At 41.6% G+C, this 14,526-nt stretch overlaps 1 pseudogene; it reads right to left on the bottom strand.

Annotated features, from left to right (window-relative positions):
* Window positions 1-827: 827 nt before the first annotated feature.
* Window positions 828-1,424, bottom strand: LOC121832147 (ATP-dependent RNA helicase DDX18 pseudogene; annotated as a pseudogene).
* Window positions 1,425-14,526: the final 13,102 nt, after the last annotated feature.

Below are 14,526 nucleotides of genomic sequence, written 5' to 3'. Positions count from 1 at the left end.
GACTTCACTTTTTTAGTTTTCTGGTTGCCGAAGCCACCAACACCTCCTCTCTGTGTGCTTGACCTTACTGCAGCACAGAACAAACTAAAGGAGGCACCCTGTGGCCTCAAACAGCTCCTGAGGCAAATTTAAGTCCTTCACATAAAAAATGTACTTCAGAAAATGGGAGGCGTGCGCGCACGCACGCACGCACGCACGCGCACGCACACACACACACACGCGCACGCACACACACACGCGCACACTCATACACACACCAATTATATGCTTCTTGCTCTGATTTAAGCACTTCTCGATTTTTCCATATGAAACTGAATGTCAGGAATTTCTGGCCAAGGAAAGTCAAACTGATTCAATGGAACCATGTGGATAGCTTCAAGTAGGGAAGGAAACCCAACTCACCTCTACACAGAATGATAGGGGTGTACTCTTCCATTCAGGCCCCTGACTGTTCTACCCACACAATGAGTATTTCTTAGGGCCATCTGGAGGGTCATACTGAATAGTCCAGTCCTCTCCAGGTATGTCATGCTCTCTCTCAGTGGTGTCTGTACAGATATCCCTGAATCTAAGTTGCAGAAATGGAAGAACATAGTTTTTTACTTATTTGGATTCTGCCTTCCATGCATCGCCAAGACAGACAAATGTGCTTCACAGAGAGTCAAAGTTCTCCTCATTCATGGTGGAGAGACCCTTCTTTCAGTTTTTAAGGAATGTGAAAGCAGTGTGCATGTGAGTGTGTGCACATGTGTGTGGCTTTATCATCATCAAGAATCTTATATAACAAGCTCCATTTTCAGAGAATTTCTCACACCACCTTCAAATTTCTACCATTTGTGTGGAAGAAAAATGATAGTATGACTGTGTGTTGGCAAAATTCTTTAATAATTTGTTTTCATTCCTCTTCAAACCCAGCATCCAAGATACAATCAGACTCATCAATAACCAGACACTCTACGATTTTGTGCATCAACCCTGGGATGTTCTGCCTGTGGATTGCAGCTGTGATATTGATTCCATTTGCAAGCTTCTGTGCTTTGGCAGCTCGGTTACTCCTGCCCATGATGAGCTAGCTATGTGTGTGAACATGGTGTGTCATTAGCAACTTGAGAACACCAAAGGTCTGCACGGCCAGTTCTCTTGGAGATTAGAGAATCAGGGATGCTGTTCCATTCCTAGGCAGGGATTTTTAGCTTAATCATAGGGATGAGAGCAGTGAGCTAGGCATTTGCCACTCTTTGTTTTTGCACTTGGTAGATCCCTGCCTCCCAAAATAACCTGATACTTCTGTCCTAGTTTTTGGTCATGTTCATGGAAACCATTTCTTTCACAGTCTTCAGAGTGTTTTCACTGATGAGATTAGGCAGAGTGACAAATGAGGTGTCCTCAAAAACACCTGTCAGTCCTGGGGCGCCTGGACCCATCACTGCCCTCCTTCCTGTCTGCTAGCTTTGCACACTGCCTTCTGTCTCCTAGGGAGCCTCAGGGCTTGCTTTGGTTTTTGCTGTTTTAGTATCATACCCTGTGCCGTTTGTCATCTTTCTCTTTCTTTTTTGGTTCTGAAACAGGAGAGCACGACACTGCTTTGACATCTGTCAACATGGTAGATGTGGAGGGGAAAGGATGTTTATAACTTGCTCCTTTTCCTCTGTCTCTTCGGATATGTTTCCACTTTGAGGTGCCAGGGAGCCCACATTCACAGGATGTTTGAGTATTTCTTAGTTTTCCAATTGTATTGTTTCTTTGAGCACATCTCCATTGTGAGGTAGCAAGAGGATCACATCCAATACTTTGCAGGAGTTTCTTCTGCAAGTGTGACAGGTTGCCAGACCACACTGTCACTTTGAACCCTGAGTTTTTCATCATAGGAGAAAAATGAAAGAAGATGGATGAAGAAAGCTATCTGACAAATGAGAATGGGAATAGAGAAGGCTAACAGACTAAGGAATATGTAGAAGAACCTGACCATGTTGGTTTGGGGAGGAATGTGGAAGAAAAGTTAAGGTAAAAGGACAGGGGGGGGGTTGGCTCAATGTACAGTGCTTACTTGTATGAAAATGTCCTGTGACAAATACACACAATCAACATTTTAAAATAGTGTAGGTCACTCTACTATAATGTCTGGTCACTGGGAGATGGAGAATGAAGACTCAGGTACAGATTTAATCATGCAACTAGGTCACTGTCTAAGTGACTTCATTTTCCTAATGAAAAGAAGGGGGTTTCCTATCTCAGACTCCGCGAGTGTTCTGTGTTCTGAAGAGATCTAACATAAGTTTGTCCTTGCAAGTCTATCTCCTGTTATCACATCTTAGAAATTCACAGTGGCATTTGTCATACTGTATCTGACAAGAAAGACTGCTCAAACTCAGGATCTCCTCGTGGTTTTGAATATAGACTTGTGTGTGTGTGTGTGTGTGTGTGTGTGTGTGTGTGTGTGTGTGCAAGTGTTACAGCTCAGATAACCTGAAGAATTTCAGGAAAGCTCTGTGAGGGTTCCTTCCGGGCCCATTTGTTAACAGTGCTTGGTACAGTCCTTTTTGATTAGACAGAAAAGGGGAAGTGCTGTGGGATGTCATCCTGTATGCTGTGAATATGTGCTGCTCTGATTGGTTGATAAATAAAGTCATTTGGCTATGACAGGGCTGGTTATAGCTAGGTGGAAAATTGAAGAGAGAGACAGGAAGAAGAATGGCAGAGAGGAGAGAGACACCAGTACCACCAGGAGAAGCAAGATATGAAAATACCAGTAAGCCACAGTCACATGGCAACTTACAGATTAATAGAAATGGGTCAAGTTGTAAGAGCTAGCTAGCAAAAAGCCTGCCATAGGTCATGCAACTGATAATATTAAGCCTCTGAATGATTGTTTTATAAGTGGCTGTGAGATCTTGGGGCCAGGGTGAGACCAGAGAAACACTCCACTACATGTGACACCCAAATGTTTGGTAAGAATTTCCACCTAAAACCTGAGAAAGCTTTAAAAAATGTTTCTAAAACAGAGCCAAGAACAGCTTCCTAGTTGTGTCTCTCACGTGAGAGACACCTTGGCACACCAGCTTGAGTTACAGCATGGCGAATTTCAGGCATGTGGGCTTGACCTACAGCATGACGGATTCCTGCCATGGTACACAGAGGCATCTCCAAAGCCGTGCACAGCACACTGCATGGAGGATTTAGCTTTTACTGGTACAAAAAAAAAGTGGTTTCTGGGCTACACTCTGCTTGTTGGAGGCATAGACCCGCTGCTTCCCAGAGTTGGCCATAGATGTACCTCTGCCATGTTGGGAAGTTGAGGTGGGCAGAATCAGCAGCCAAGGCTGCCACATTGGTCCTAGCCATGCAGTTTTACAGTTTAAAATCTCTCCTGGTCAGAGAAGGATTGTAGATTCACAATAAGACAGATTCAGATGGAATAAAAGTCTAAACAGTTTAGAATATGTATAAAAATGTATGCAGGTGAGCTGGGTGTTGGTGGCGCACGCCTTTAATCCCAGCACTCGGGAGGCAGAGCCAGGCGGATCTCTGTGAGTTCGAGTCCAGCCTGGGCTACCAAGTGAGCTCCAGGAAAGGCGCAAAGCTACACAGAGAAACCCTGTCTCGGAAAAAAAAAATGTATGCAGGCTTGGGAGAAAGAGGAAAAGGAGGATAGACAGTTATATAAAGAAATAGATAGTCTTAAAAAATAAAGTCTTTAAATAGACAGTAAAAGTAATATAAAAGTTAAGCTATGTAAAAATGGAAATTACACAGATAATCTGGATTATATTGTCTTTGGGATTTTTAACTGCAGAAAGACATTTGATTGTAAAGGCTTCTGAGTTAAACCAATATTATACATACATATATATATATAATATACATATTATATATATATATATATATATATATATATATATATATATATATATATTAAAGGTATCTTGACTTCAAAATTTGTGTCTAAGGATACATTGCTTTGGAAAAGAGCTTCCTTTTTTGTTTACACAGAAGATGAGAACCTGTGGATTGATTACAGGCTAATGTGGTTTGATCAAGGAAGACCCCTTGAGAGGTCTCCAGATACTCTAACATCTAGAACAGCTTCAAGGCAACTGGCTCAGACAATGCAGCCTCACAGACTACTCCAGTCAGGACTTGACCGTAATTCTTAATTTTCTCAGGATCCCCATAAGATTGCAGTGCCCCTAACCAGCAGGAAGAAGTATGAGAAGCTACCCCCAAACTCCCAAAATATTGTTTATGAATGTTTATTTTTATTTAGAGCAGGTTTATTATAAATGCAATCTCTTTCTAAAGAATAAACAGGATGATACTATAGATATGATAGGGAAAGAGGGTAGATTATTTAGTCTACCTTTAAAGAGCAACAACTTGTTTGAAATGTTTTACAATGCTATGGATTTTAATTTATTGATACAAATTTAAAGTTAATTTTACTATACTGTATACATGTATATATATATATATATATATATATTTCTACTCTTGTTTAATGTATTATGTTTATGCAACTCATTTAAAATTGTAATATATAATTTAAAAAATACAAATTAATAGTCATCTATAATAGTCAAACTTATAGTCATGTTAATTAGGTTTTCTAGATATGCAGAGATATATTTCAGATAGGTAGGTAATCTTCAAACACTTCAGAGACCTATGGAATATGGCATTGAAAAAATGTTTTTAAAAACTTACACTTTCTAGACAGTGAGACATATCTGCTCCTGGCCGCACTGATTTACTTCAAAGAAGATGATGGGCATCAAAGAAACTCTATATGGAGTTTGCTTTCCTTATGGCAAAAGTTAGCCATTTAGGCAAGAAACTGTTCTTGCCTGGACTGCTTGACAAAATGTTGTATGGACTGGACATGCAGGACCTATGGAAAAATGACCACTAAATTTTGCCAAAACAAGATGAGATGGTCCTTTAGGTTCCTGCTTTGCAGAGGAGTCTGCCAGACATTCTACAGGACACAGGAAAAAGTGACTGAGAGACTAGGCCTGTGGGCTAAAAATGGATGCCCCAACATTGCAGAGGAACTTCAGGTGACTGTCCAGGCATCCAGCTTTCTCTGTCATTCCAGATTTTTGGAAGTTGTTTACAATGCATTTCCTGTTTACTTAGGTATTATTATATCCTTCTGGGGTCTTTGATGTAGTTGAAGACTAAATAGTTATAATTTTCCTTGATTATTATAAAAGATAAATTAGATATAATATTTTAGACTCACAAATATAGGATAGATAGAATATTCTCTTTAATTTTGCCAAATACAAATAGACTAGATATTATAACTGTAATTGTTGCTTGATAACTGTTATAAGTAATTTTACCATGTTAAAGTTAAAACCTTCCTTTTTAATTTAAATTTAATTTAATTTAATTTAATTTAAAAAAGGTAAATTCTGAGGGATAATGCTCTTGCACACTGGTTCAATAAAACACTGATTGGCCAGTAGCCAGGCAGGAAGTATAGGCAGGATAAGCAGAATAGGAGAATTCTGGGAAGAGGAAGGCTGAGTGAGGTGATGCCAGCCAGACACAGAGGTAGCAAGATGACAAAGCAGAACTGAGAAAAGGTACCAAGCCACGTGGCTAAGCATAGATAAGAATTATGGGTTAATTTAAGTGTAAGAGCTAGTCAGTAATAAGCCTGAGCTAATGGCCAAGCAGTTATAATTAATATAAGCTTCTGAGTGATTATTTTATAAGTGGCTGCAGGACTGCAGTGACAGGCAGGACCAGACAAAACTTCTAACTACACAGGGTAAACTAGGGGATGACAAAACATTCAAGTAAGCTGGATCTGGCCCACAAGCAACATATGGTTTTCATATTTTGAAATTGTTAAAAGAAAAGCAGTAATACTATCCCATGACACATGAAATTACATGGAGCTCAATTGACAGTATCCATGAATAAAGGTTTGAAGTGCAGCTACAGTGTATATTCCTCCTATATCCTCTTCCAAAATATAGTGTCACAGCTGCTAAGTGCTATAAAGACAACAATTGAACTTTATGTCTCTATGGTCCATGACAGGAAAAGTCTGCAGGTCTATGGAATAGACATCCAGTTCATATGTGCAAAGAGCAATGTCTTCATAATATATGAGTCTTGCAATGAGCCACACAAAGATGCTTAATTTTCTGGGAGAGGATCAGGATTACAACTGATTCCAAAATGATAATTTCCTTCATTAGTTCCTCCTGAGATGATCATGTACTCCAATTCCAAGTCTTCATGCTAACCCCAAATTTCTGCCATTTTGCTTCATGAGAGTCTTCCCTAGTTAATAGTTATGCTTACAAGGCAATGCTAGGAAAGAAAAAAAAAAGAGAAAAGAGTAGATATGAATATTTGGGTGAGTGTGAGCAGGAGGTCAAGGTTTGCTGGACTGTAAAGGATGAGCATAGTTAACAAGAGCAATGGTAGAAAGGGGTTCTTGGGCTTATTCGTAAGCATAATGATGTAAGACATGGAAACTGAAAAAAGACCTGGAACACAGATTATCATCACTTTCCAACCCAATCTCTCTTAGTTTGCCTTCTATTGTTGTGATAAACAACATGACCAAAAGCAACTTAGGGAGGAGAGGGCTTATTTCATCTTACAACTTACAGTCCATCATGAAGGGAAGTCAGAGCAGGAACTCAAGGCAGGAACAGAAACAGAGGCCATGCAGGACCGCTGCTTACTGGTCTGCTCTCCCAGGTGTGTTCAGCTCCCTTTCTGACGTAATGTAGACCACCCTCCCAGGCACAGTACTGCCTGCAGCGGACCAGGCCCTCCTTTAGCACAAGGAAGGAAATGCTCCCACAGACTTGCCTACAGACCAGTATGGTGGAGGCACTTTCTCAAGTGATGTTTCTTCTTCCCAGATGACTCTAGCTTGTGTCAATTTGGAAAAAAAACCTAAGCATCCAACCCAGACAAGCAGCACTGAGCACTTTAGTCAGGAAGAGCATGGATTGAATCCTGCCACATTGTGATTTTTATAAACAATATTAGACCCAGGTATGGCAGTGTACACCTGTAATTCTGACACTCAAGAGGCTGAGGCAAAAGTATTACAAATTGAAGGCCACCTTAGGCTACACAGGGAGATCCATTTTGTAAATAAATGTAGCTGGTAGAGAGCTTCTCTCCAGCTCCCACCAAGCCTCTGCAGTCTGACAGCCCACTTATAAAATAAACACACAGACACTTATATTATTTAAACTGTTTGGCCTAATGGCTCAGGCTTCTTGTTAACTGTTCTTATATCTTAAATTAGCCCATTTCTATTAATCTACACTTTGCCATGTGGCTCATGGCTTACTGGTACCTTACAGCTCCCTTGTCATATGGAAGCTGTCAGTGTCTCTCTGCCTCAGCCTTCCACTTCCCAGAATTCTCCTCTCTCTTTGTCCTGCCTATACTTTCTGCCTGGCTACTGGCCAATCAGCATTTTATTTATACAGAGCAATATCCACATCACTTCCCCTTTTCTTCTTTTTTTTTAAAAAAGGAAGGTTTTAACTATAAGTCTCTATGTGTTTACTCGGTTGGGTCTAAGCAGCTGTGGGACTGGAGGGTAAGAGAGATTTGTCCTGACTGTGGATCAAGTAGGACTGGAGAAAACTCCAGCTACAAATACATACATACATACATACATACATACATACATACATACATGCATATATACTTGTACTAAGGAAAATGAACATTGTGGGAAACCTGCTCCCACTTTTTCCGCCAGGGTGCTCTTGGGATAGGAGAAGTGGGAAATATTTAGATAGATATACAGAGGAGAGAAACATATAGAAACACAGGATAGCCTTGGGAGGGCCTGGGTCAAAACCCACCAGCCCCTTCTGTCTCTGCTAAAGGGCTATTTAAAGGAATGCCAAGGGGTGGAACAAAAGACCTCCCACTAGCACAGCCAAGTTCAGACCCTTCCAGACACCTGGTAACCATGCATGTGGTCAATCCATCCCCTTATGCAGCCTTGCTGTGGAAAGCAAACTCAGATCTCACTAGGAAACCTCTGTGGACTCCCACAGAAAGTCTAGAGAAAGTGATTGGCTCAAGGTCATAGGAATAACTATGGATAGATCACTTCTAGTTACTAATTACCAACATGCAAATCAGACCATATTGCCCTAGAACCTTCCAGAAATTCCTTAAAAGCCTCCCTCAGGTCAATCCACTGTTCTTGAGAAAAACATGTTTTCAAAGATCAGCCCCGAGCATTTTTATTAAAAACTTACTTTGGCAGATAAAAAAAAAAAAAGTTTGATTTTATGGGAAACATTTTCTATTACCTTGTAAATCCTGTAGATTGATTGAAGCGATGTAAGCGGTGTTAACAGCCCAGGAGCCAGCCTCTGCAGATGCTATTTCAAGGCTCTAAGCTCTAGTATAGCTATTATATGATCAGGAGAGATTTTCTCCCAGGGCCGTCTTCAATTTTTCCAGGAGAATCATCGAAGTTCATTGTAGCTAGTGTTCTATACCCAGGACTAAGGGAATATGACAGGTTGTCAGCCAAGAACACAGGCAGCAACTCTTGCTTTCTGAGATATCCCTTTCAGATGTCAGAATGAAGTTATTCAGAGGTGGGAGAGAGAGAGAGAGAGAGAGAGAGAGAGAGAGAGAGAGAGAGAGAGAGAGAGAGAGAGAGAGAGAGAGAGAGAGAATATGCTGAACCCAAGAATATTGCTAATTCTATGCACAGAGAGCCAAAGAGAGTTGAAAACAATTTCAATATGATCTGATTTATATCACAAAGAATAATTTTAGCATATAGAAGGAAACTTCAAACAGCTAGTTCTCAAAATATTGACTATTTAGCATTAAGTTGGAATAATATAAATATTTTTAATTCTTCTACTTCTGGTGAATCTATAGTTTTTTTCTTTTTTATATTATTTTGTTTTTACTTTTACTTCTTATTGGGGTCTAGTGATTCAACCTTCTACGAGCTATACCAATGTGTTACCACTGAGCCACATCCTCAACCCCTGGTTTTATCTTTTCTATTTTTTTTATTATTAAGAAATTTTCTATTCATTTTACATACCAACCACAAATCCTCCTCTCCTCTCTCCTCCCCCCACTAACCTTCCCTTCCAACCCACCTCCTCCAAGGCAAGGCCTCCCATAGGGAGTTAGCAGAGCCTGGTCCATTCAGTTAAGGCAGGTCTCACCATAGGCACTGGCCTCCAAAAACCCTGCTCATATACCAGGAACAGATCCTGATCTCACTGCCAAGAGGCCTTTTAAACAGTTCAAGCTAAACAACAGCCTCGCCTATGGCCTATCAGGGGGCTTGGTCCAGTCCCATGGGGGCTCCACAGCTATTGGTCCACAGTTCATGAGTTCACACTAGTTTGGTTTGGTTGTCTCTGTATGTTTCCCCATCATGACCTTGATGTCCCTTGCTCATTGACTGGACTCCTGGAGCTCGGCTTGGTGCTTGACTATGGATCTCTGCATCTGCTTCCATCAGATGAAGGCTCTATGATGACAGTTAATGTATTCACCAATCTGATTACCGGAGTAGGCCAGTTCAGGTACCATCTCCACTACTGCTAGTAGTCTAAGCTGGGGTCATCCTTGTGGATTCCGGGGAACTTCCCTAGCACCCTGTTTCTCCCTATTCCCATGATATCTCCATCTATCATGATATCTCTTTCCTTCCTCTCCCACTACGTCCCTGTTCCAGCTTGAACATCTGCTTCCCTTATGTTCTCATCCCCCATCCCCTACCCTCTCTTGCCCCTCTCACCCTCAGTTTGTTCATGGAGATCTCATCTATTTCCCCTTCCCAAGGAGATCCATGCATCCCTCTTAGGGTCCTCCTTGTTAGCTAGCTTCTCTGGAACTATGGGTTGTAGTCTCAACCCCTGGTTTTTAAAAATTATTTTTATTCATTTATTGTGTACATGTGTGCATGAATTCATGGGCATGCCTGCACATGCACATACATGTGGAGTCAGTTCTCTCCATTCATCATGTGAGACACAGGAATCAAACCCAGGCTCCATGCATTCTAGGCAAGCACTCAACCAGCTGAGCTACATCCCAGCCCCAGCCCTTGTTTTTTTGAGGCAGGATTCCATGTAGGCCAGTATGGAACCTCCTGCTTCTGCCCCTTTAAGTGCTGGGATCACCAGGATATGCTGCCACAGCCAGCCATCTATGATTTTGAATACTCTTCAGTGGATATTCATTCTTTATATAAAAAGTTATCCAAGAGCCAAGAGGGCCAAAGAGATGGCTCAGTGGATAAAGGCACTTGCTTGCAAGCCAGACACATAAGTGTCCTTCCCAAAATCCAGAAGTTGGAAGGAAAGAGAGAACTGACTCCCAAATTTGTCCTCTGACCTACACACACACACACACACACACACACACACACACACACACACACACACACAAAAAGAAATGTAATAAAACATAAAAATAAATAAAATAAGGTATCAAAGGAACCCTTGAAGTGACCAGGTCAGTGTACACTTGCATTAACTCATTTGATTTCAAACATCCCAACAAACTGTAAATGCTAATTGTTTTTAGAAGTTCCCAAGAAACTCAGTTTTTCCTTCAAGTTCAAATTAGTCCTAAACACAGAAGTCCAGTTCCTGGTACTCTCGTCAGAAGAGAAATGCAGCCTCTCCTAGCTAGGAAAGCAGACGCCACCACCCTCATGCAGTTGTGTGGGGGTGAGACACCATTCCCAAGGACCCAAGAGTGGGTCACACGAGTCAAAACACTGGCTCTCAGATTTCAAACAGCTGCCAGCAGCCTCTGTAGAAATTCCACCTGTTAACTGGGAGACAGTGTTCAAAGCATAATCAGATTTTCTGTCTGCTTGATGATCAATTCAAGGAAGTATGCTCCCCTTCCAAGGAAAGATCTCAAAACAGCCCATGAAAAAAAAGGAGAATTTCAAAGCATTCTGAGAGTTTGGTTTCCTTTTCCTGGAAACTGCCTCCTCAGGCAGAACTCTTAAGCCAATGGTCTCAACTGGGCAGATACTTTCCCTCTCTGGAAGATATCTGGCAAGGTGTACATGGGGTATGGCTGGCATGTAGGAGGAGATGCTGGGAATACTGGCAGCTGTCTGGCAGTGCATAGGACAAGGCAGGCTCATTCTGCCCAAAGTCAACAGTGCCAAAATTGAGAAATCCTGTGTGGGACAATGGAGGAAATGACTTAGATGCTTTGAAGACAGGCATTTTGTGTGTGTGTGTGTGCTTTGTTGTTGTTATAGAGAGACCCAGATAACTGATACATCCCTTCCACAGTCAGCAGGCCAAAACAGAGTCACTTTCCTTGATTTTACCATGCAACATAAGCATCCAAGGAAAGAAAGCTACTTCTACCTGCCAGCTCCAGTCTGTTGGCAGGAACTTCTAGCTTGGGTTTTCTCAAGGCACCTGGAGTTGGAGGTTAACGTATGAGATAGTTATTAGAAATCAACACATATGAAAAGGAAGGAGGAGAGTTAGGATTAGATGGGATTGGGTGTGAATACAGTGTGAGCCTAACAAAGCCTCCACCCTCTGGGAGAGCACTGGAGCCAGTGTTTCCACAAAGAGCTGACTAGGAGTGGCCTAGGCATTTGGGTCTTTATAAATGCCCTCTTATGGTCACCACCCTGGCCCAGACCATCATGGGGAGGACTACCCCAGAAAAGGCATGACTTTCAGTTGGAAGCTACAGTGCAGCTGAAGTCGACCCCCATGTGTTAACAACTGGACTCTCAGTTAACTATATTCCTTGTCCCTTGAAAGCAAACCTCTCCTTGAAAGCAGTCAAGATTATACATCTCCATGAGTACCACAGGTACTCCATTCCCAGTGAAAAGGCATGCTACAATCCATTAGTAATGTCTGCCATGAAGTAGGTGCGGAACATCTGTCAGGCATTTGGCAACTCCACATTAGAAACATAGGCCAAAAAATAAAGACTATCATTTCAGTATCATGGTGAGACATGAAAACTAACTGGGTCTTAAAGAAGTCCAAAAGCAACATTCAAGCCACTCTATCAACTGCTTTTCTCATCACTCTGACAAAATACCTAGTGGTCACAGTTTCAGAGAGTGTGAGGAAGGAATAGTGGCTGGAGCAGATTGGCCTGTAGTCACAGGAGCTCATGGCAACAGCTTCTCACTTGACTACTGACTGGGAAGTACATAGCTCCAGCCAGGGTGGGCTGGGCTAACATTCAAAGGCCCTCTCCCAATGACCAACCTGCCTCCCACATCAGAACTTACACGGTCTCCCCAAACAGTGCCATCTTCTGGGGACCAAGTGTTCAAACACATGAGCCCATGGAGAGGTTTTTTTTTATTCAAACCATAGAATCATCCTTTCAGCCTCTGATGAGGAACTGCACTGCCTTGCTTTGCTTATTCTACATGCACCAATCAAGTGCCCATCATATGCCAAGCATGAAGCTGGTACATGAAGGAAATGATAACAAGTAAATAACGGAGTTCAGATCTGTGGAGCAGCTTTGGGGTTTTCCCTGTTAGTTTTATTTGTGCCATCAATCACTTTTCATCTTTGGCAGCCCTAACTAGGAAAGGCCGTGATGAATGAGGCTTTGAGATCCCACCAATCCTTCATCTCTAAGCCTCGCTAGCTTTGAATTTGGAGAAGCCAGGTAAGGAGAAGGCTTATTCCCATATTCACATTATTTCTCAGAGTTTGATTACAATCTAATATGTGTGGAAAAAGGAGAATGAAGGTGACAGAAAGGAAGTGTTTGAAGATCCAGTGTTGAACAAGGAGCTGGAAAGCACACAACTAATAGCAGTAACAGTTCTAGCAGCTAGTGATTAACATAAATGCAACTAGTGACAGTTTTCCAGCACTGTGGTCAAGTATTTTTGCTTACCAGTTTATAAAGAGCATTCCATACTTACTTTTTAAAATTAAAAGGATGAAAGATATAAAGATCTCAGTTTAGTTTTTATCCCCAAGTCAAACAGATGAGTATCCTTGATTTTTTTTTGAGATGTTCTTTCTTTTTATTTGTATGAGTGGGCCTGCATGTGTATCTAAGCACCACATGCATGCAGGACATGCAGGACCAGAAGACAGCACCAGATCCCCTGAACAGTTCTTAGCTGACATGTGGGTACTGGGAATTGAACCTCAGTCCTCTCCACCAAGTCATCCCTCCAGCCCAGATGGGTATAACTAATGCTACTGTTCACTGCAACAGAAACAAACTAAACTTGTTTGGGGAATATCTGGGCTGGCCATATGGTCAAGTGTAGTAATAGCTATATTAGAGACAGATCAAGCAGACAATAAAACTGTATTTAAAGCCAGCACAGACATCTGAGATGATAAGCTCATAGATGAAATGCTGTCAAATACATTCCTAGGTAATTTTAATCCAAAAGGGATCATTTGTTTATTACAGATGAAATGGTGTCATGCTAGATCTGGAGTATTAGGTGGTAGAATTGAAAGCAGTCTCTTATGCATGTGTCCCAAAGCCTCTCTGTCATCAACTTCTGAGACTGTGTGATTCAAGGAGATTTCTTCATGAGTGGGAATGTGGCTTTTGATTTTTAAGCACATGTTGTGTCTTATCAATTAGATTTCTGCTTCAGTAAAGTAATATGAATTAGTACTGCTGCTACTCAGAGCAGAAGGCAGAACTGAGTGCCAGTCCATATGACAACTAAGGACACACAAGATCAGCACAGGAATACTCTATGGGGAATAATTCACCCCTTAGCAGCCTAACAGACAGAATTTACCTAGAAACAGGTCAAGGGTTATTTATTTGTTAGTCTCTTCCCTTGGGCCAGGCCCTATAGGGCAGAACTTCCTGCAAGTCATAGCTCCTAACATCAAACAAAATAGTCTATGAATCCCTTTTTACCCAGATCCTACAAATGCATCTTAGTAAAATTTATAGCAGATAGCTCCTCCTATGTTAAATATTTTCTTTGGGCCCAAATTTTAATTGCACTTTTTTTATATGTAATTTTAAATATAGAAAGCACTATAGGAAGACTTCACCTCGCCTTTCCTTCTACATGAATTAGTTATTGTTGCATAAGACCAGTGATTCTGACTATGTTGTTACAGCTCACAAGGATGAAGGAAGGCTGCAGGGGGACTGGCCCAGGTGAGCCTCTGGTGGGTACATTTGCTTATTATTCTGATTGGACTTGTATATCTGCAGGTGGGTTGGAGTTGTGCCCTAGGCTGCATGGGGTCAAAGAGGATGCCGATGGTTCGTGGGCAGGGACCTGATGGAGTCATTGAAAAGTTGGCAGATTTTCCCTTCCTGGACTAGAAGTGTACCAAAGGACCAGCACAGGACACCCTGGAGCTTGAATACAAATAGACTTTCTCTCAGGGATAAGAAGTTCACTGGGCCTCCCCTTCACAACAGAGAATTGGACATGAACTAACAAAGGGATTCTGTGTCTCCCTGATGCCAAAGACAATCAAAGACCAGACAAGATAGAGGACAATGTATTTAAAGCCATTTAAA

Source organism: Peromyscus maniculatus, chromosome 9, assembly GCF_049852395.1.
Source record: "Peromyscus maniculatus bairdii isolate BWxNUB_F1_BW_parent chromosome 9, HU_Pman_BW_mat_3.1, whole genome shotgun sequence".
NCBI lineage: Eukaryota > Metazoa > Chordata > Mammalia > Rodentia > Cricetidae > Peromyscus > Peromyscus maniculatus.
This window is presented reverse-complemented; position numbering and strand designations above follow the sequence as displayed.